Consider the following 23,744-nt stretch of genomic DNA (forward strand, 5'->3'; position numbering starts at 1 on the left):
CAATCCTCCTTGGTGCTGGGATTACAGGCATGTCTACCATTATTGGCTTTACTCAGTAACTCTATTTATAACATTTTCTGCAAGAAATTCATTCATGCTCATGAAGATATGTGGCTTAAAGCTGTTCACATTAGTATTCTACTGTACAAAATATAAATAATATAGCTGGACATGGTACTATGCTACCACATGGTAATGCCAGCCAATACTCAGGAACCTGACACAGGAGAATTAGGAGTTGAAGAAAGCCTGGTCTACACTGCAGAACCTTGTTTCCAAAGTTAAGAAATTCTATAAATATAAATCTACTATGAAATATACAATATGTTAAATTTATATAATGGAACAAATAGATCTTTGTTAATGGAAATAAAATCTTGGCAGAAATTTTAAATACATACATATGTATATATATTTAAATTTGGAGAAATAAAATTTCAAGTGGTATTATCTGCATCTTTCAGTCTGTCACCTATCTATTTACTGACACATTGATTTCTGTTTAGTCTTCACAAAACACTGTTTTCTCACATAAGTACCAAAAAATGAAAAAGAAAAAGTACAAAAAATGCATTGTCATAAATACAAATGTAGTTTAATCCCTACCATAATAATTTGGAAAACGTGCATTAAGTTATTGACATTGAATACTGCTCAAGAAAGGGAGTCTAGGGGAATGTACATTGTGTGTATGTGTGTGTGTGTGTGTATGTGTGTGTGTGTGTGTGTGTGTGTGTGTGTGTGTGTGTGTGTGTGTGTGTTTTCCATGAGTGAGTCCAAAGTAGACTAATTATACTTGGTTAGTCTTTTTGCTCAAAGCTGACACTCTACCACTTGAGCCACATCTTCACTTCTGGATTTTGGGCTGCTTTAACCCAAGATGCTCAGTTTTTGACTTCTAAAGTAGCTAGGTTTTCAAACATGAGCCACTGGCGGACAGTAACTACATTAACATTTTTTGCATGTTTGGATAAATTTTAAAGTAAGACATATATGTTACATTTGAGAATGGTGGGAAATAGTAATGAATGTTTAACAGAATTTAAAGCATACAAAGCTGAGAATGGCAAGTAGCTGAGAATAGGCTGGAATAAATCAAACTTATCTATGACAGTTTTCAGTCTGTGCACAGAAATGATTGCATTGTTGAAGTTCAAGGCCATCAGATAGCTGAGCTCCAGCTGGCTGCTATGCTCATGAGGCCAGCTAGTGCTATCCACAAGAATGTGGTGGTGTTGGATGGCAGGGGCAGCTTCAAGTTCAGAACCTGAAATATTTCAATTAATGTAGAAGGGGAAACATAACAGGACAAGGAATGTGATTAACAGTGCAGAATGCAAAAAGCATCCAGTCCAAGGAAGACAGAATAACTCTTTTTATATCTGAAAAGAGTATTCTCTCACAAAGAATCTTGAGCCGACTATGGTGGTCAATGTTTGTAATCTCTGAACTTGGGAGGCTGATTTAGAAGTTAGCTTGAGACCAGTCCAAGTTTTAGGCCAACAGAAGGACACATAGTAAAATGCTATTTTAAAACAACAACAACAACAACAAAAGACCCAATGACTGGGAATGTGATTAGTGGTAGAGTGCTGGCCTCGCATGCATGACGCACTTGATTTGATTCCTCAGTATGACATAAGCAGAAAAATTGGAAATGGTGCTGTGGCTCAATTGGTAATGTGCTAACCTTGAGCAAAAGAAACTCAGGGAGAGTGCCCAGGCCTTGATTTCAAACCCCAGGGCTGACAAAATTTAAAAAAAAAAACCAAGTGCAAAATGCTGTTTGTTGAAATAAATATGTTGAAGAAATCTTTTTACTCACTAGAAAATTGTAGTGCTGAGAATTCATCATGAACTTGGTTAGGAAAAAGTAAATTAATGATATATTATCTGGCATTGGACAGGACATAGTGAGATCTAAAAATGATTGCTGCCTATGGTTACTTGATACAACTAATGTTACAGATACACTTGCCAGATTGTAAATTTTTAAAGATAGAATAATGGGTTTTTCTTTTTCAAAATAATTTTACTGCTGGCTGCCAGTGGCTCACACCTGTAATTCTTGCTACTAAGGAGGCTGAAAACTGAGGGTCTCTGTTCAAAGCCAGCACAAGCAGGAAAGTCTGTGAGACCCTTATCTCCAACTAAAGGTTCAGAAAATGTGAAGTGGCACTGTTGCTCAAGTGGTAGATTGCTAGCCTTGAGCTGAAGAGCTGAAGGACAATGCCTAGACCCAGAATTCAAGCCCCACAACAGACAAAAAATAATAATAGTAATAATATTAATTTTATTATTACAATTAAGGTGTTATATATAAAGGCTACCATTACAAAAGTTTGTGTATCTGCTCAAAGAAACATATATCCATATTCATTGCTAACAGCCAGGATTTGGCCATCTGCTTTCCAGCTGATCTCTGGGTGTAGAGGCAATGTGTAATACAAAGTAATACAAACCAGTTCTGACTTTAAATTATTTTTCTCTGCACATCTTAAAAATCAATGCTGACACATGTAATAAAAAATCCTTAAGTTTAAAACATTCTTCTAGACAAGTTAAAGAAATCCTGAGAACAAGTATTTTAATAATTATTTCAGAGAACTTGAACTCTGGACTTGGCTTCTGTATCTGAAATTTATTACTCGAGGCTAGTGCTGCCACTTTGAGCCACAGTGCCACTTCCAGTTTTTGTTGTGGTTAATTGAACAGAAAAGTCTCACCAACTTTCCTCTCCAACCTGGCTTTGAACTAGGCTCTAGACATCTCAGCCCTCAGAGTAGCTAGGATTATAGGCATGAACCCCTAGCACCTGGCTAGAATAATTGCTCACCTTTGACAGACGCCAGTTAGTATTAAATGCCAGTCATGTTTAACTTTGTAAAATAAAGTTAACTGAAATGCCTTACAGTAGAAATAAGGAATAAATTGTGTCTGTGGCTTACAAAGAACTTACAAAATGCTACATATTTTCCTTGGTTTTTTATCTTCCAAAATTGTGTGATTTCCAGAATCATACCTTATCTTTCCTTGCTGATTTCTTTATTTTATTTCATACAGGGCCACAGGTTCTTCAACTATCATTTATTTATATGAAGAGCTTGCACATATCTATTTCAGTCCAAATTCCTTGTAAGCATCTCTCATCAATATGTTCAACTGCCATAAAAAATTGTGAAGCACTAATTGTCTCTTTCCATTACTGGATATTAATGTGTAAATAAAATTTAGGAAAATAAAGAATAACATCAATAAATATAACATGATTTTCATAGTAATGATAAACATAAATTCAATGTTTATTATTTTCTGAGCAATTTAATAAAAACTTCAAGGAAAAGAAATCAACTTTTTTGAGTGCTAATATTTTGGTTTAAACTCAGGACTTTACCTTCTCACTTAAGCTTTTTCCCTAAAGGATGGTGTTCTATACTTGAACCACAGCTCCCCTTCCAACTTTATTTGGGGGATTATATAGAGATAAGAATCTCATGGAATAAAAACTCATTTGTGTCCATATCTTAGGGTTCATTTTACTTAACATCATCTTATATGGTCATATGATACCATGTACTAGTTACTGCAAGTAAGGGAAACTACAGACGGGACCTATGGTTTTGATCCTAACTTCAATGAGAAGGCAGGGATCTGGACATCTCACTTCAGTGTCAGCTCAGATAGGAAAGTCTGTGAGATTCTCATCTCCAATTTACTGCCAAAGAAAGCTGGAAGTGTATTCGTGGCTCGTAGCCTACAGCAAAAAGCTCAGGAACAGAACCCAAGCCTTGAGTTCAAGCCTTAGAATAGTGCATATACATACACAAGGGAAGTAAGTCACTCAAGTTCTCAACCTTCAATTTCCCTAATCCGAACTGTAATCCTGGTCAGAACCCTAAGAGTAATCTTCATGAAAATAGTAACCCAATCCTAAAATTAATGGAAAATACTCGAGTTTAGATACATCCTTACAGATACGCATTGTCTTTGAAATGATTTGCAGTTTGCTCCAAAGACTACAGATTCCTAGACTTGGACTCTGATATCTATCTTGTTCCCTATTATGAATCATTAACCTCAAATCCTCATATCATGAAAAATACCATAGTTTCCACTAATCTTAACTTGTACAGAACTCCTATATCTCCAAAAAGAAGTCGCAGGTTTGCTTAAAATCTACTCTAGTTCCTAACCCTTACTATATATCTAAACCTTACTAGAAACCTAACTCTAAATTTAACCCCATTGAACCCTGCATAGGAAACTTAGAGAAATTCTGTAGTTTTTGTTAAATTTCAAACATATTTTACTTGAAAATGTTAACAAAAAATTCAGTTTTACTTTAAAGCTTACCCTTCCCTAACCCTAAGCCTAACCTGAATTAGAAAAGTAACCCTAACACTGGAACTAATGTGCTTTGGATTTTAAAAGCCACACAAATACATTAGTTTTTATTCATCCTAACTTTGATTCAACTTATCTTTCTTAAAATAGTTTGTAGTTTTGCTCATTATCTTTCCATTATTGTAAGCCTAACTCTAACTGGAATATTCAGTTTAACCCTCACACTAATCATACCCTAATCTTAATATTATTAGCTGTTTCCTATTTCACATTCATCCTAATTATAACTCGACTTATTCGAAGATTTACTTACAGTTGTACCCTAACTTTCCATTTCCCTAATGCTTACACTAAGCCAGCTGGAACTGAAACCTTTACTTTCACCCTAATGATAGTTGAATTCTACTGTTTAAGAAAAAGTATTCATACTAATGAATACTCCAGTTTGCACTCTGGAAATTAGTTTCAGTATGCCCTAATTCCCACAAATTTTCTGACTCTACCTCTGAAGTTATCTTGTTCTCTATCATGAACGATTATATTACTTGTCCTCAAATTCTCTTATCAGGAAAAAATTTTTTTATGTTAGAATATTTAATATTTATTGCCCTGTTCATAAAGTTTTGCTTCAGAAACAAAAACTATATAAATATCTTTAAAGAAAACATAAGATCTTATTTTTCACATTACTATAAAGTATGATATCAAAATTATAAACATTTTGGTAAAAATCAGCGTTTTGTGTCTTCTTCATAGATGATGGTAATTCAGAGATTATTGAGTCAAAATCCAAATGTGAAGTTTAGGGTTAAACCTATTCTTAAACTTTTTTATTTCATTGCAAAACCATTTGAAAATTTTCCTGTCAGATTTGAGCCACTGTACCTAGTTTAAATCTTGATAATCTTAACTTAGATTGTTCCACAATAACTATTTCACGTTGGACAGTTAAGTCCCAGGCTTTTTTTTTAAATTTTATTTTATCTTATTTGAGAACATACTATACAGAGGGGCTACAATTACATGGGCAGGATAATGCATACATTTCTTACCAAGCATTGCAGCCTCCTCCTTTGTTTACCCTTCACCTCCCTTCCCAGCCTCCCCCCTCCCCCCACCCAATTATACCCCCCACCCCCCCACACCGACATTGTAAAGCTGGTTTTGACATGACATTTTGTACTTCTCATTGTTGCAACAGGTCTTATCAGGAAAAATTTTGTAGTTTCCATTCATCCTACCTTTTCCACAAACCCTGTACCCTAAAACAGTTTCAGATTTACTTACCCTCTAGTCCATTACTTAATGCTAACTCTCAACCTAAACATGGCTGGAAAACTCTCATTAATCATTACAAGAATGATCACTGAGAAATAAATATAATGATAATGCTCTAGTTACTATTCAGTCTCATATTTTTGCTTCTACTTGTTAGTGAGAACTGAATTTTATACTAAAAACTTTCTTATTCATAACAGTCATCATAATCAGACCAAAATACTGACCTTAATCTTAATCCTAATTGTATGACAATACTAACACTAACACAAGTACACTAGTTTTCACTCATCCTAACTTGATTCAAATAAGCCTTCCAAAAATAGATTTCATTTTTTCGAATATCTTAGTCATTTTCTAACCCTAACTTAATCTTAACTGGAACATTGACAATAACCATAAGCCTAATTGTAAGTAGATTCTAATATTAATAGCAATACTCTAGTTCACATTCATTCTAATTACCAGGCTTATTCTAAAATTTACCTTCAGTTTGAGCCTCATTTTCTTCTCCACTCTAACGCTAACCATGGCTCGAATCCTAACCATAACCTTGATACTAATAGTATCCCAATTCTAAAATTTATGAAAAATGCTCGTTTTCTGCAATCCTAACTGAAATTCCACTTATAATTCTTGAAATAAATTTCAGGTTTTCTGTAAACCCTACAGATTTTCTCACTCTTAATTCGGAATATATCTTGTTCCATAACAGGAATCATTATACCCATTGATCTCAATTCCTGATATTATGAAATAAATTGTACTTCCATTATCCCAGTATTTCCTGAATTCCTAGAACCTAAAATAAGTTCAGCTTTACTCATCATTTAACACATTTCTTTTTTCTTTTTGTCGGTCGTAGGGCTTGAACTCTGGGCCGGGGCACAATCCCTGAGTTTTTTTTTTTTTTTTTTTTTTTTTTACATTCTCTCTCTGATCTCTTTATTGATCTTTCTGAAGCTGGTTGGATAAAAGATATGTTCTAGTCATACACTGAGCATGTTAATCTGGCACCACCCATTTCCTTCATTATTAAATTCTAAATATGAGTAATTAATTATCTTTTGTCATAGCTCAGTTTTGTTTTGTTTTGTTTTTTTTTGTTTTTCAATCCCAAGGCTGTAGAAAAGAGGAACAGGGTCAATAAAATCTCAATGCCCTCATCCTATTCACCATTATGAGCAATTATTTTCTTTTCCTGGATATTTTCATATAAAGTCTATGTTGGTTATGAAATAGCCTAAATATAATCTTGAAATATTTCTTTTTGTTTTTTTTTTATAGAAATTAAGCATTTCTTCATGTGTCTATTGGCCATTCTTATTTCCTCTTCAGAGAAGTCTCTCTTTAAGTCTTTAGCTCAAAAAAAAATCCCTGAGTTCTTTAGCTCAAGGTGTGTGCTTTACCACTTGAGCCACAGCACCACTTTTGGGTTTTCTGGTGGTTAATTGGAGATAAGTCCACGTACTTTCCTGCCCGGGCTAGCTTTGAACTGTGATCCTCAGAAATCAGTTTCCTGAGTAGCTAGGATAATAGGTGCAAGCCACTAATTTACCCCATTTCTTTACTCTATCCTCAACCCCGGTTAACCAGAAACCTAATCTTAATCACCGTCTGATTTAACACCAAATGGTTTATGTAAGGAAAATTGTCCAGATTCTATTTAATCACACATTTTTTGCTTCTACTTCTTAGTGTAAAAGTAAAATTGACAGTAAAGCTTATCCTTCCCTATCCCTAGCTAGAACAAACAAAGTATCTCACACTTTAAACCAAATTATATCTGAATGTTTAAAGTAACACTGGTTTAAATTCATTCTAACTTTGATGCCCTTCATTCTTCTTAAAATATGTGGCAGCTTTACACAATATCTTATATCTTTTTTCTCATCCTAACCCAACTCTAACTGGAACACCTTGCCTAATTCTAAGCCTACATATATCTGAATCATCATGTTAAGAAGAAGCCTTTTCACATTTATTGTAACTCTTGCTCAGCATGTAGGTCTAAATTTTACTTGCATTTTGAACCTAAAATTTTTAAGTGTTTTCCTATGTACTGGCAGGTTTTATTTTTCATTATTCTTTTAAAAAATTTATTTTGTTGTAAAGATGCTTTAAAGAGGGATTAAGTACACGTGTAACATAAGGAGTACATTTCTTGTTGAGCATTGTTACCCCCTTCTGTCTTGTTCTCCCACTATCCCATCCCTCCCCACTTCCCTTACTCCAACCTCCCCAGGGTGTAAAGTTCATTTTCAACATAGTGTCTTGTGCATATCATTGTTGCAATGGGTCATCCTGTGTTGAACCTAAATTTTCTATTTCTCTAATTCTAATTCTAATTCTGTCTGGGATCCTAACCCTAACCATAATAATAGTGATAACTCAAGTCAGAAGTTAACAAAAAATATTGAAGTTTTTATTCATCCTATTAATCCACTGTAGATCTTGAATTAAGTTGCAGTTTAGCTTAAATATTCCAAATTAGTTTATATGCACGTATATGAAGATGTAATTTTATGTGAAAAGCAGAAGATCTTTGGAGAAAGGAGCAATGAAAAGGAAATAGAAGGAGTATAATCAAATGCTTTAAATATATTATAGAATTGCCACTTCTGACAATTAATAACTATTAAGAAAATAACTAAAAATTAATAAAGAGCACACTGCTTTCTCGTGTTCCTTAAGAGAGCCATGATATGTCTTGTGAAAGAAATATTTGTATTAGATAAACTTTGTTCATGCATAATTTATATTGTTATTGGCCAATTATTTAACTTAATGAATAAAAATATATCAAATAATATCCCATGACAAAAAATATAAAACAATTACTTAGCAATTGTTTGAGAAAAAGTTATAGTCATGAGTTTTAGGAAATTGAATTTCTATTTCCCAGAAAGTAATGAATTAGGTTTACTAATCTAGTATTTATAGTAAATTTAGAGAACATAATTGGCATGAAAAACAACTAACTGTACATCTTCTTTCTTGAATGAGTGATATTTTAAACATTGTCTTTTATTCAAATGAATACTTAGGTTTACATTTCAAAATAAATGCAATTTTATCTCCTTTCAGAACAAGTACTTACCCTGCAATTAAATGTGCTAGCATATTCAAGTATTTAAAAGCTAAATATTCTATGTTTGATATGTAACTCTACATATTCAGAACTATATGACTTTTTATTCATAAATGGCTAAACTCAGATTTTTGCTTCATCAATATAAATTGTTTCATGAGGTTGTAGTGAAGGCTCCAGTAACCAGAGTGGTCAAAACCATTTCCTGAATTCTAAATTTTAAATCTAATCATTTTAAGCCTTTGATTATATCATTTATTGTCTCTTCAGAGCAATTAAGCTAAAATAAATACTACTTTTTAAACATTTCACTCACATTGTAAATAATATTAACATAGGTAAAAAATACACTAATTATTTCAGACTCATCATATTTGGTGATCTTAGTGTGAAAAATGAAGAGAGTAGAAGGACTTTATACTCAATAAATATTTTTGGTTAAATTAAATCATATATCTGGATTTCTAATTTGAAGGTTAAACACATGGAAACAGGAAAACAGTAAAAAAATAATTACTTTGGGATCATTTTTCTTCTTAAAATTATGAAGCAAAAATATCTCTAAGAAATATATTTTTCAATAAAATGTTTCAACCCTTAGTAAAGTGCATTATACTTTCATATGAAGTTTTTCTCAAAATAGAAATTTTGCACTAATCTAATGTATGTATTTATGCACAAAATGCTGTGACTTCTAGTCTTGTTATGTGATTTTATGTATATTTTTAGTTGTGACATGATTCCTACTTACATTTATTACAAACATCTGTAATTATACAAATCATGCCTATACACACTATTTTACATAAGATAATATTCAAACAAAATTATCTTTTTGCCTGTTTCCAACAGGGAATGATGATGTGCTGAAGTATATTAAATGAAAGCACTCTAATGAAGAGTGTTTATGGAACGGAAATTTGCAACATGAGAATGGAATCATGAGCATTTTCTACTTGGCTGAAAAGGAATTCTTGCTTCTACTTTCTTACCTTTTAATCACACAAAGAAAGCCACAAAATTTGAAGTTCATATGAAGGAATTGCATTCCTAAATGATGTGGCAACCCTGCTCAAAAGTTTGATCTTTTCACTAGTTCTTTGTGCTTGCTGGCTGATCTATTTCTGTATCATATCTTTCATATTATTAAGCATATTAGTAATTCAGCTGTGAGTACATTGAAAGAGAGTCCTGAAAATCACAACTATTGCTCTGTAATAATCAGAAGAGAGGAAAAAGATTATAATAATCTCCAATACCTCCCTTTGGCCTTCAATATACCAATTAATTACCAAAACAATCCTGTAAGATGTTAGTTTATTTTTTTCTTTTTAATTAGAGATTAAGCAAGTGCTTTTAGCAGTTAAAAGTGATGACAGTGGTATCAGAGCCTGATATGAGCACCTTCTCCATAGCAAGTAATGCTCTATGGACTGTAAATATGGAAGATACACTAAAATTCTCTCTATACACACACACACACACACACACACACACACACACACACAAACACACACACACACAGAGCTGCCACCAGACACATCAGAGATCAGTTCCATTCATTTGTAATAATAGTTGATTGATGTTTGCTCCATTGCTTTATCTTGGCTTCAAAATCATGCCTGGACCTTTATCTTTCTCTGAGATCAAGTACCTAGATCTTAGTATACTCTGTCTGTATATTCATAATATGTTCCTGGCTGCTTCAGGCCAATTCACAATACCCTGAATACAGGATCCTCAAACTTGACATCAAAGCAAACTCCATGAATTTATACTACTAATCCAAAATACTAAAATTTATTGGATCTAGAAATGAAAAAAAGACATAACTTGTTACTTTAGTAGCAATTGACATCATGCAAGTAGAAGAATATTGATCAGGACCTGAGGTAAGAGAAATTGGACTATGTCTAAAATGTAGAATACAGGATCTGTATTACAGATACAAAATCTTGTTCAATAGGCTCATGAATTGAAAGCTTGTAATCTTATATTGGAAGCAAAATTTACATATACAATTTTCCAGTTATTTTGCTTACATATCACTTCTGATCACATATCCTCTTATGACTGTTTATCATATCTTTGAATAAATCACACGATTTGCGTGTACTTATCATCTTAAGGAAAGACAGTCTGATTTTATATCTTTCCTTATTTTTTGCTTCCCTGTTTGCTGAAAAAAATGTATCCCTGGAAACAGGATACTGACAGCAAATCTGGGTGTAATTTTCATTTTTTAAATTTCAAATATAATATAAACTTTGTTATGACTAGCCATTTTCTAACAATGAGTGATATTCATGAGCACTAATATTTTGGTCCCTTTAAATAAATTGAGACGATGTTCTGGTACCTCTTGGTTCTAATTGACTTAATCATTGGATCATTCATGTACAAACATTTGCATTGTACTTTTTAATTTTTATATATAAAATAGTCCCCAAAGTTTTACTTTAAAGTGATAATGGGAGGGTGTCTTCATGTTCAAAACTTTATATTTATTTCAATTAAAGTACTGAAAACACATGATGTTCACTGGAGCAATATGATGAGAAACATGAGAAAGATGAGAGACATATTTCTAGAAAAATATGAGAACATATTTCTAAAGAGAAGGGATATATTGATTAAAACATAGAAAAGAGTAAAATATGTTTCATGCTTGAGACTGCGTAAATTACATATGAATGTAGCTCAAGATGCGATGGAGAGATGAATTCATATTTATATTACTTAGATATACATCACAATATAAGAAATATATGTATTTTAAGGAATTGGTCATTCAAAGCCCTAGATACCTAATGGATTAAGAATGGAATTGAAAATTGCAGATGAAAACAAACCAATATGCAGGTATTATGATTTTATAATACTAATATGAAATAACTGAAGCTTTTGTCTTCTGAAAAAGAATGGTTAGCCTATAATTTCAATGTAAGGAATCAGTTGTAATGAGTCTAAAATCTTTTCCTCCAAGATATCCAAGAGTACTATACTCATCCTCTAAAGAGTAAATAAGTAATTATTTTCCTTAGTTTTGCTTAATATTAATTTACTTGTAGCAAAAGGTTAAAATGTCTGCTCTCTTTCTTTCAATGTAATAACATACATTTCATATTATTACTGTCTCTTCATAGACACCTGAAATCACTATTTCAAAGTAACACAAACAGAAACACAAAAATAACCGGATACAACCATCACAAATCCTAAATTATGTGAAAAAAGCCACAATATCAAAAATAAACCTGAGGAAGTGGAAAAACAATGGCAGAATAACAACAGAAAATTACCCTAGCTCTAGCTAATGAAACAGAGATTTAGAGTCCTAGCAGGTACTCCACTTCTAGCAGGTCAAACCAAGTCAGGTATAATTATATATAGATATATAATTCAAAAGAAGATTTTTATACTGTTTTCACAAGGAAACAGAAATCTATGATAACTTACCTAGCCAGGCAGGTGACTGCTGTGAAAAAAAAGCACAGCTGCACTGTGGAAATAAAAGGGCCACATGGGAAAAAAGCAGGAACAGCGACAGCCACATCCAAACACAGACACAATTCACCTTACCACTGGACAGTTCGAACTGTCTTTGGAACCACAAGTATTAACATGACAACATTTCACCACAAATGATCTCTAATCCTATACTTAACGGTCTAGACAAAAACCTAAGTCTAGAAAAACAAATCACAACAGAAGACCAAACCAACACCTGGCAAATCAACCAAGAACATAGAGAGTCACCTGTTAAGATCATAGATCCCCCAAATGAAAGCCAATAAATCCTCCAAATGGACAAAACAAATCAGAAAAATACAAGAAAACTGATGCCAAGGTAGTATACTTCACACAGGAAATGACCAGACATTAGAACAGACAGTTAAGGACCTAGAAGATAGTATTCAAAATACATTAAAAGTAATGCTGAAAAATGTGATTAACGAAAAGATACAAAACCTCCACACGGAAATTTGTGAACAAGATGAGACCAACCAAAGATTAGCAAAATAATTCATGTAGACTACAAACAGAAAGATAAATAAATTCTGAGAAGGCAAAGGAGTCCAAGGAAAAAAAATAGATACCTAGTTAAAAGGTATGAGAGAAGATACAGCTAAAAAACCAACCCCTCCAGTGCCCCTACCCAAAGAAAAGATGTAAACAAAGTCCACACAAGACCTAAAACAAAGCTTTAATAAAGATAGAAGCCCTAAAAATGACCAATTAGGAGACAGAGAAATCCAAAACAAAATAGAAAGTCTCTACAGCGAAAAGATGACATAGAAGATAATGTTGGGCGTCAAAGACAGACTAGGTCTAATAGAAAAGAGGAGATAATCATTTAGAACAAATCCAAGAAATAAGAAACGGTCTTGCTGGAAGTTCCAGATTCAGTTAGAAGATCAAACTTGGGGGAGATAGGTATCAAGAAGGAGAAGAGCAGGAAACAAAATGGATGGGAAACATATTACAGAATTCAAGCAGAGAACATGCCAAACATCCAAAGAGATAGGCTCATTCAGAGAAGAGAAGCCTTTAGAAAACCAGAGAATACCAGAACAGAACAACCCACCACCACATCATAATCCATTAGAGGATCATAAGAGATCAAGGAAAGGATTCTTAAAGCTGCCAGGAGAAAAGACTGATTATTTATAAAGGATATACATTCAGAATAAATAATGATTTCTTAGCCGATATGGTAAAAAGGAGAGCCTGGCATGATATATGGCAAACGTTAAAGGCAAACAACTACCAACCGTGAATATTGTCCCAAGCAAATCTCTCCTTTACATTTAAAGGATATATAAAAAATATTTCATGACAAAGAGAACTTGAAACAATTTATCTCCACCAAATCGGCAAGATTGAAATTAATCAAATATATCCTACATAGAGAAGGTCAAGAAGAACAGCAACAGGTTATATAAAATGCTCCCTACCAGAGAAAAAAGTAAATATAATAAGAATAGATGAGGCACAGCTCCTAACAGCAGGTGTATGAAATAGCAGGAATTATTATATATTTCCCAGCCTCAACTCTCAATATCAATGGACATAAATTTCCAATTAGAAAACACAGATTAGGGGCTGGGAAGGTGGCTCAGTGGTAGAGTGCTTGCCTTGCATGCCTGAGGCCCTGGGTTCGATTCCCCAACACCACATAAGCAGAAGAAAAAAAAGTCAGAAGTGGTGCTGTGGCTCAAGTGGTAGAGCACTAGCCTTGAACTGAAGAGCTGAGGGACAGCGCCCAGGCCCAGAGTTCAGGCCCCACAACTGGACCCCCCCCCAAAAAAGAAAACACAGATTAGATAGTAGTTTCAAAAAACAAGACACATCCATCCAGTTTCCACTAGAGATACATTTCATTGACAAAAACAAACACATACTCAAACTGAAAGGCTGGAAGGAAAATTTTCAAGCAAATGGACAGCATAAACAGGCCACAGTAGAATTACTAACATAAAATAATATAGAATTCAAATTAAAATTAGTAGGAAGAGACATTACATATTGATAAAGGCAGCTCTCCATTAGGAGGATATATCAAGTTTAATATCATTGCCCTGAATCCTGGAGCACCCCACATCATCAACCAAATACTACATAACCTTTAAACACATTTCAACCCATCATTGTCATGCATGGATTGGTTATTCAAGAGAAACTCAACCAAGAAACTGAAGACCTAAATAATTGCATTGACCACCTAGCCCTAAGAGACATCTACAGAATATACACTCAGTGTCAGTATATACATTCTTTGCAGCAGGTCATGGAAGATTCTCCAAAATACAACCTATCCTATGTCACACAGAAATTCTGTCCAAATTGAAAGAAAAATTAATTGAATTCCCATACCTTGTCAGACCACAGCAGAATAAACTTACAATTAAACAGCTAAAGCAAAAATAATTGTCAAACCCATGAAGACTGAACAACATATTGCTGAATGACCAGTAGGACACTGAAGAGATTAGCATAGAAATCTGAAAGTTTCTGGAATTTAACAAAAATGAACACACAAAATACCAGCTCCTCTGGGACATATTAAATGCAGTACTTACAGAAAAATTTATAGCTTTGAATGCCTACATCAAGCAATTGGGGAAATCTCAAATCAGTATTTTTGTTATGTACCTAAAGCTCTTTGAAGAGAGGAACAAGTCCAAACCTAAGTGGGCGGAAACAAATGAAAAAATTAAGTCAGAAATAACTAAATAAAGACAAAATAAAACATAGAAAGATCAACAAAACAGAGCTGGTCCTTTCAATAAATTAACAGACTTGACAGACCCTTACCAAATCTGACTTAAAAGAGACCTTATATAGATAGAAAGATAAGTAAAAACACACAGATTGGGAGAAGGTCTTTAGTTGCTCTGCAACATACAATGACCTCAATCTCAAATATTCTTAGAGCTCCAAAAGTTAACCCCCCCAAAAAAACAAATCCTCATAGAAACAACAACCCTCATAATATAAGTGGGCTTAAGATTTAAGGAGAGACCTCTCTGAAGAAGAAATATGAATGGCCAATAGATACATGAAAAATATGCAACATTTCTGGCCATAAAAGAAATGCAAATCAAAGCAAAATTGAGATTCCACCTCACCCCAGTTTGATTGACCATTACGAAGAAAACTAATAATATCAGATGCTGGGCTGGTGGGGATATGGCCAAAAAGGAACATTACTACACTCACTATTGGTGGAAATGTAAACTTGTTCAAATACTCTGTAAAAAAAAGTATAAAGGTTCCTCACTAGAGCTCCCCGATGACCCAGCAATGATGGATCAAGAAAAGGTCATATATATTCACAAGAAAATTCTATGCTTTCATCAGAATGAATGAAATTGCCCCATTTGTAAGGAAATTAAATCATTTGGAAACATAATAATTCAAACAAGCCAGACCCAAAGCATCATAGGCTACATATTTTGACTCATTTGGAAAAACTAGTATATGTCTAGGATATTCCCAATAGCTCAATAGCAATATGCATATCACCATAAAATGATGCTTATCGAAATGAGCTCCAAGAAATGGATACAAGATGATTGTATAGTGAATTGTTTTTAGTTATTTCTATTTAGTTTTTACCCTTTGGTTTATTCCCTGTAGTTACTGTTTTTGATTTCTGTACCCTTTGTCTTATACATAAGTTAATCTGATTTGGGGAAGGGAAGGGAAATCACAGAAATGGTCGACAAAGATTAACCAAAGCAACAGTGATATTCACTAGACGCTATGTTAGAAATAAGCTTTACAATTTTGTGGGAGTGGGATGTCAGGGTTGGGGGAAGCACGAAAAAATAAGGAAGGGGTAACACTGTTAAAAATGTACTCATTACTTATGTAACTGTAACCCATCTCTCTGTATATCACCTTCATAATAAAAAAAAAACAAAACAAAAAGAGAACTCATCCAAATACAGAAAATCAGAGACAAAAATGAGACAACACAACAGATATAAGCAAAATTGAGAAGTTATAAGAGAGTACTTTGAAAATCTTACGTCAATCACCTGGAGAATCTTGGAGAAATTGATGCTTTCCTATACTGGATCTGAAGCAAGAAGTAACACATAAGAAGAAATGAAAATGAAATGTCAGTAAACCACTTCCCATTCCAGAAAAATCTAGGCCTCAATGAACTTACCATGAAATTAAGGCCTGCAAAGAACTTACAATACACAGATGTAACTCTTCAATGGATAGAAAGGGAAATGGAATTATCAAACACATTCTATGAAGCTAGAATTAGACTCTTCCTCAAATCACATAGGGACTCACCAAAGAAAGAGAACTATGAACCCAACTCTTTGATAAGCAATTATGCAGAACTTCTTAATAAAATTCTCAGCAACTAACAAAAAATAATATTGTATGATCAAATAGGATTCACCCTAGGATACAATTGGATTGAATATTCTTGTCAATAATCATAATACAAACCATCAGCAGAAGCAGGGACAAGAAACACATGATCGTCTATAGGGATGTAGTAATAGCTTTTAACAAGCTCCAATACCCCTTTATGATTAAAAGGTCTGAGAAGCTAGGAATGCATGGAACATTCCTCAATATAATACACACACACACACACACACACACACACACACACACACACATATATGACTCACACACACATATATATATATGAAACACATATCACACACACACACACACACACACACACACACACACACACACACACATATGACAGAGATAATTAGCATTTACCTAACCGTGGAAGCACGGAGACATTAACATCAGGAATGAGACAAGGATGTCCACTCTCTGCACTACTCTTCAATATGGTAGTGGACTTTCTAGCAAGAGCAATAGGCAAGAGAAAAACATAAAGGGGATCCAAATAGGGCAGAAGTAAAACTATCCCTTTTTTGCAGATGAAATGTTCCTGTATTTAAAGGACTCTATAGCTTCCTCCTCCAAGTTACTAAAGGTGACACTAGCCTTCAGCAAAGCAACAGGGTATAAAACCACAAGAGTCAGTAGTTTTTCTGTGTTACCAACAATGGGAAGATCCAGGCTGAAATCCAAAAAACAACCTCATATGTATTAGTTTCAAAATCAAATCAAATCTAAACTAAACAAAACAACAACAGGAATTAATTAATTTAATTAAAAATGTGAAGGACCTCTACTGTGAAAACTTTAAAAATCTAAAAAGGGAAATTGAAGGAGACTCAAGGAAATGGAAAATCTTTTAATGCTCCTGGTTGGAAGAATTTACATGAAGAAACTGCAATACTGCCCCCAAACAATTGACAATGCAATACTCATCAAAATCCCAACTATATACTTCAATACAATAAAGAAAGCAATCCAAATTTAATACGGAATTACAAAATTACAGATGAAACAGAAGGCTTAGAAATGAACTCATGGGCCTATAGTGGTCTTACACACAGAGAGAGAGAGAGAGAGAGAGAGAAAGAGAGAGAGAGAGAGAGAGAGAGAGAGAGAGAGAGAGAGAGAGAGAGAGAGAGAGAGAGAGAGAGAGAGAGAGAGAGAGAGAGAGAGAGAGAGAGAGGAATTCTATTCCCCCATCAGAAAGGATGACTTTTCACCAGTCTTAAGGAAAATGAAAGGCTTGGTAAAATTATACTAAGAGCAAAAAGAACGGAATACAGACTCAGAGCAATATAAGTTTCATGGATTCATTCATTTATGGTAGCTAGAAGGTGCCTACAAATCTACAAATAAACAAGACTGATTCTATCTCGTCCCAGTTAGAATGGCCATTATCAAGAAAGCTAACAATAGCAAATATTGACATGGATGTAGCCAATTGGGAACTCTATTACACTGTTGGTGGGAAATTACACTTGTTCATCCACTGTGGAATGCAATACAGAGTTTCCTGAAAAGACTAAATATAGATCTCCCTTAAGACCCAGTAATTCCCCTCATCGGCAGTAATTCAATAAATAACAAACAATCTCACATGAAAGCTACCTGCATAACACAGGCCCAGAGTTCAAGGACTTGCAAAACGTTACCACTGCTGTTATTTGTTTCTTCAAATATGAACTTTTGACATGAGAAACCAAATCATTCTATTTGCAGTAGCTAGGATAGGACTTAAATGTTGTGGGTGATAAAAAGGCTTCTTTGTTGAATGTTAGGAAAAGAGGTAGGCAGTCCAAGAAAAGGGAGATTTTTTTGTTGTTAGTCTGAAGGGCTTGAAGTCTGGGCTTGGGCACTGTCCTTGAGCTCTTCAACTCAAGGTGAGTTCTCTACCTCTTGAGCCACAGTGCAACTTCTGGTTTTCCTGTGGTTAAATGGAGATATGAGTCTCATGGACTTTCCTGCCCAGGGGGCTTTGAACCACAGTCCTCAGCTTCCTGAGTAGCTAGGATTACAGTTGTGAGCCACTGGCACCAGGATAAAAATGGGGGAATTTTAGAAAAGAAAATCCACCTCTTCACCTGTGTCTAAACCTCAGATATCACTATTAGAACACTTCATCCTCAACTCATTTCATCAGATATTTGTAAAGTTTCTCTTTCCCTTTATGTAGGAATACTGCAGTCAATATCAACTCAGCTGTGGGACTGGATCAATTGTATGTTAATTGCTAGCACCTAAATCAAGAACTGTTACATCAAAACAAATGAACCCCTCAGTTGGAATAATTGTTTTCTCTTTTTATTACAAATCTGTGCTTTATTAATTCCTAATGTGATACTGGACCTCCTAACAGACTGATGATATTTTCTTTCTCTTCAGCAATTGTCCTCCCACATGTGGTCAAATAGTTAAGATTTCAAAGATTTCCATTGATAATTCATTAAGTTGACCTCTAAGATAATGTGCATTTCTGGAATTTGGTCTGCTGTCTTGTTCTTACATGCACAGGCTTTCTATGATTTATTTGTTCTACAAGCAATTCTACTTTCCAATCTTCGTGTGATCAATTTTAGTCCCTCTCATCAGTCTTTCTGACCCTATCTCTGGAGTCTCATTTGAGTCTGTCTCATAAAAATATATTATCAACTAAATGACTCTCAACTTCTGTTTCTGGCCTGACTGCATGTAGTCTGTGATAGCAGCCCTGACTGGCTGTGCTTACTGGAGTGTTTTTTGTTTGTTTTGTTTTGTTTTGTTTTGTTTTTAGAAGTCTAGGATCACTATTGAAGGTAGTAGCTTTTCTGAGCCTTTGTGATCCCCTGGCTTAGAGTCAATGGGTTTTTCTCCTAAAGATACAAAGAACAGGTGACTAAATTCCTGTTTAAATTGTCTCAAAATGAGGCAATCTGGCATCCTTGCAAAGCCATAAAAAATCCTCTATAACCAATTAGAGAAATGTTATATCAAGATGGCTTGTTAAGATGACTGTTCATTGGAAATGTTCATCTCCAAGTCACCACCATACAACTGATCACATTCCTGGGAGCAGACTTTAGGAAGAAAGGTTCCCCTTCCTTCCTTATCTTATTATAGATCAAACCATAATATTCTGCAGTTGTGGTCAGCCTGGAGCACTTTTTCCCAAGAATATTCTGTAGTGTAAAAGAGGACCAACTATCAAAATAAAGGTGAAAATACTTGTCTACTACAGAATGATTTATTGTGCTTATATCTATTGTTTTTTAACAAAAAATCTATTGTTATTTTCATTACTTCAAACACATGGATAATTTATATTGGGATTAGACAAGTGGCAAAGGATTAATAGAATAAAGATTCCATTTACTTTCATATATCCAATATAATACACTTAACCCCTTATGAAAAATTAAATCCAACTGTAGAAACAATGTCAAAAATATAAAATAAGCCTTAATATGAATAATCTGGCACACATAAACCATCATCTACTCAGAAATGCAGTCTCTCTATAGATACTTATTTGGTGCAGAAAAATAATTAATGTATATGACTTTTATGTATCATCTGAAATACTCCTCGTGTATATAATTGTATATAATTTTATAGACGTTACCTAGACAGGAATTTAACGTGCATGTAGAAATCAAATTTCCACAGTTTATGCTAGATGAGAGGAGTCATACTCTCTTGTTCTGTGTGGTGTGAATTTTACCACAGTGCTGAACCCTTCCACTTAATACCAAAAGTCATTTGCAATAATTTATTATTTGATGTTAAGATGAGTGCTAATTGTAGAATACACTTAGAATTATTACATTAATTCACAGAATTAAAAAGTAATGATATATTATTTGTTTAAATTCCAATGCTTCTCAATTTTACAATTCATGAACTATATTATTAAAATTAGATTCACTTTCTTCTTTTCTATAGCTGCTATAAGTAAAATTATATATTAAGGATTCAACATTAAGAAATCAATAATAAGTAACTTATTAAAATGATATAGTACTAAACTGTGATTTGAATTACAGTTCTAACAAATTGTGATGTAAACAACTGTTAATAGAATTATAGTTAATATTTTTAAACTTACCAGCTTGTTATTTGTTTCCTAATTGTGTCATTTGTTATTTTTGGTCCAAGTTGTGTCTTCATCTTTATTGTTTAGTTTTCTATTTTATCTCTATTGGTTTGCTGATTAGTTACTGACATGAGGCTGAAAATCTGTATGCTAGTTAATTACTTCCTATGTTAAAGTAAAATTTCTGCTCTCCACATCTGTTCTACTCTTAGTATAGTATTTTCCCCAGTCCCATATCCTGTATTGCTGTCCTCATGTATTTTATTTTAGTTTATTTTTATTGTGAAAATACCGTACAGAGGGATTACAATTACATGGGTAAGATAATGAATAAATTTCTTATCAAGCATTGTTGCCTCCTCCTTTGTTTCCCCTTCTCATCCATTCTTTATTTTATTTTGTTTATTTAAATTTTACTGTCAAGGTAATGTACAGAGGGATTATAGTTACCTAAATAAGGTAATGAATTTATTTCTTTTCTAATTTGTTATCCCTTCCCCCATTTTTCTCCTTCTTCCCTCCCAACAGCCCCTCCAAGATTATTTCCAACATATTGTCTTCTCCCCCTTGTCCTTTGTCTCACCATTTTTCCCTTTCCCTAACCTAGTTCATATCAACATATTTACAATAACCAGGGTTATTCAAAATCAAATACAGTGACTAAATATTAAACATTAATCAAATGTTAATCAAAACCAAATACAGCGACTACAGGGGATAAACTATAGGTGGGGAAAACACAAAAGGATAAAAAGAAATCATGCAGTACATTAAGAACAACAACAACAAAAAACAACAACAACAAAAAACATGTCTTGGAGTTCATTTCACTTGGAATCATCTTATACGGTCATATGTACATAGCTAGAGGGCTATTCTGCTCATCTACTAAGATTATCCTTGATGTACACAATAATGCTCCTCTATTACCCAGTAATCTCGCTTCTGGGCATTTAACCAGGTGGCCACAAGCAATGCCACAGTAAAGCTACCAGCACAATTATGTTTATCACAGTATTATTTACCATAGATAAGATATGGAATCAATCTAGAGGCCCCTCAGTAGATGAATGGATCAAGAAAATCACACACACACACACACACACACACACACACACACACACACACACACACACACACACGGAATACTATGCTTTCATCAGAAAGAATGATACCACCTCATTTGTAAGGAAATGGAAGTTCTTGGAAAAAAATTATATTAAGTAAGCCAGACTTAAAAAAATATAGGTCCCAGAGTTTCCCTTATTTGTAATAATTAGTTTACACCAAGGATAATCTCATGTATTTTAATTTGACATTTTGTCCTATGTTGAGCATACAAAATTATTGCTGTATTGTTTGTTATTATTTCTGCAAACAGGCAGGTATATTTAAAGAATTATGTTTCTCTTATCCATTACTGGAGGAAGAACACCCAAAAGAACAACCCCTATAAGGAATAACAACTCCTACTTATTTAGCTTCATTCCTATGTAAGGCCAGTGTTGTCCCCTGTATCCTCATGTTGTAAATTACAAATCTATAGCGGTTCATCCTGTATCTCTACTATTTTCTACATTATGACCTAAATCCCCCAGCAATTCTACTTTAAAAAATTCTCTCTTAATGTTTGAGGTGTGTGTGTGTGTGTGTGTGTGTGTGTGTGTGTGTGTGTGTGTGTGTGTGTGTGTGTCTGTGTGTGTTTACAAAAATCAGAAGACAACATTTTTCCTCATTTAGAATACATCATTCAGGTCATTATAGGTTGTGGATAATGGGAGAAGTCTCGTTTTAAGGATGAAACATAAAAATATATTTGTGCATGCACCACAGTTTATTATCTTGGCTTTTGTGAATAATGTGAATAACAATGAAATACAGATATATATATATACAAGTTACTCAGAGAGAAATAATCACATGATTGGTGGATCAGATGATATTTCAACTTTGGATTTCTTTAGAAAACTGCATACTATTTTCTACAAGGAGAATAGTAACCTGTATTTTGACCAAGAGTGTAGAAAGTTTCCCTTTCTCCACACTCTCATCAGCCAACATTATTACCTTTTGAGTTTTTTAAAAGGGCAGGTTTTTACTGTGTGCAGGACCCAAGATGACCTCAGACCCAAATCCTTTTACTCCTACCTCCTAAACGCTTCGAATTACAAGTCTTTACCACCACACCTGGTTCTTTTGATTTTTTTTTGATGAGGGTTATAATAGTTATGAAGTAGTATCATAGTAATTTTGAATTGCATTTCTCTAATGACTTCTGTTTACAAAGCATTAAGCCATCATAGAAGTGGTATTAAACACAACTTTGTAAACCCACTGGCAATTTTCTTTGGGCCTGGTTGACTTCACTTAATATATTTTTTTACAAGTCTTTCCATTTCCTAACAAATGGGGCAATGTCATTCTTTCTGATGGAGGCATAGAATTCCATTGTGTATATATACCACATATTCTTGATCCATTCATCTAGAAGGGACATCTAAGTTGGTTCCATATCTTAGCTATCATAAATATTGCTGCAATAAACATAGTTGTGATAGTAGTTTTAGTATGGTATTGTTTGTGGTCATTTAGGTAAATCCCCAAAAGTGGGATTGCTGGGTCAAAGGGGAGCTTTATGGGCAATCTTTTGAGGAACCTCCATAATGCTTTCCAAAGTGGTTGAACACGTTTACATTCCCACCAACAATGCTGTATGGTTCCCTTGTGGCCACATCCCCTCCAGCTTCTGTTGTAAAAATCTGGAGCACTCCACGAATTTGCATGTCATCCTTGTGCAGGTGCCATGCTAATCTTCTCTGTATCGTTCCAATGTTAGTGTATGTGATGCTGAATTGAGCACAGAATATTTTTTATATCTAAAGTGCAATTGATTTTTTAAACTGCACAATTGAAAAAAAAGGAAGTTCAAAAGAATTGTCGTGAAATTTTACAACCATATATTTCTTTTTTTCTTTTTTTCTTTTTCTTTTTATTTTCTGTGAACACACTGTACAGAGGGGTTACAATTACATGGGCAATATAATGAGTACATTTCTTATCAAGCAT

General features: G+C 33.9%; 1 non-coding gene across 1 annotated transcript; it reads right to left on the bottom strand.

The window, feature by feature from the left end:
* Positions 1-23,431: 23,431 nt before the first annotated feature.
* LOC138807467 (U6 spliceosomal RNA) lies at positions 23,432-23,538 on the bottom strand. The gene has a single exon (XR_011366162.1). It is a non-coding gene; the product is annotated as a U6 spliceosomal RNA (small nuclear RNA).
* Between the last annotated feature and the right edge of the window lie 206 nt (positions 23,539-23,744).

The sequence above is a fragment of the Dipodomys merriami genome, unplaced genomic scaffold (genome assembly GCF_024711535.1).
Source record: "Dipodomys merriami isolate MVZ:Mamm:240054 unplaced genomic scaffold, mDipMer1.0.p SCAF_101, whole genome shotgun sequence".
Classification (NCBI taxonomy): domain Eukaryota; kingdom Metazoa; phylum Chordata; class Mammalia; order Rodentia; family Heteromyidae; genus Dipodomys; species Dipodomys merriami.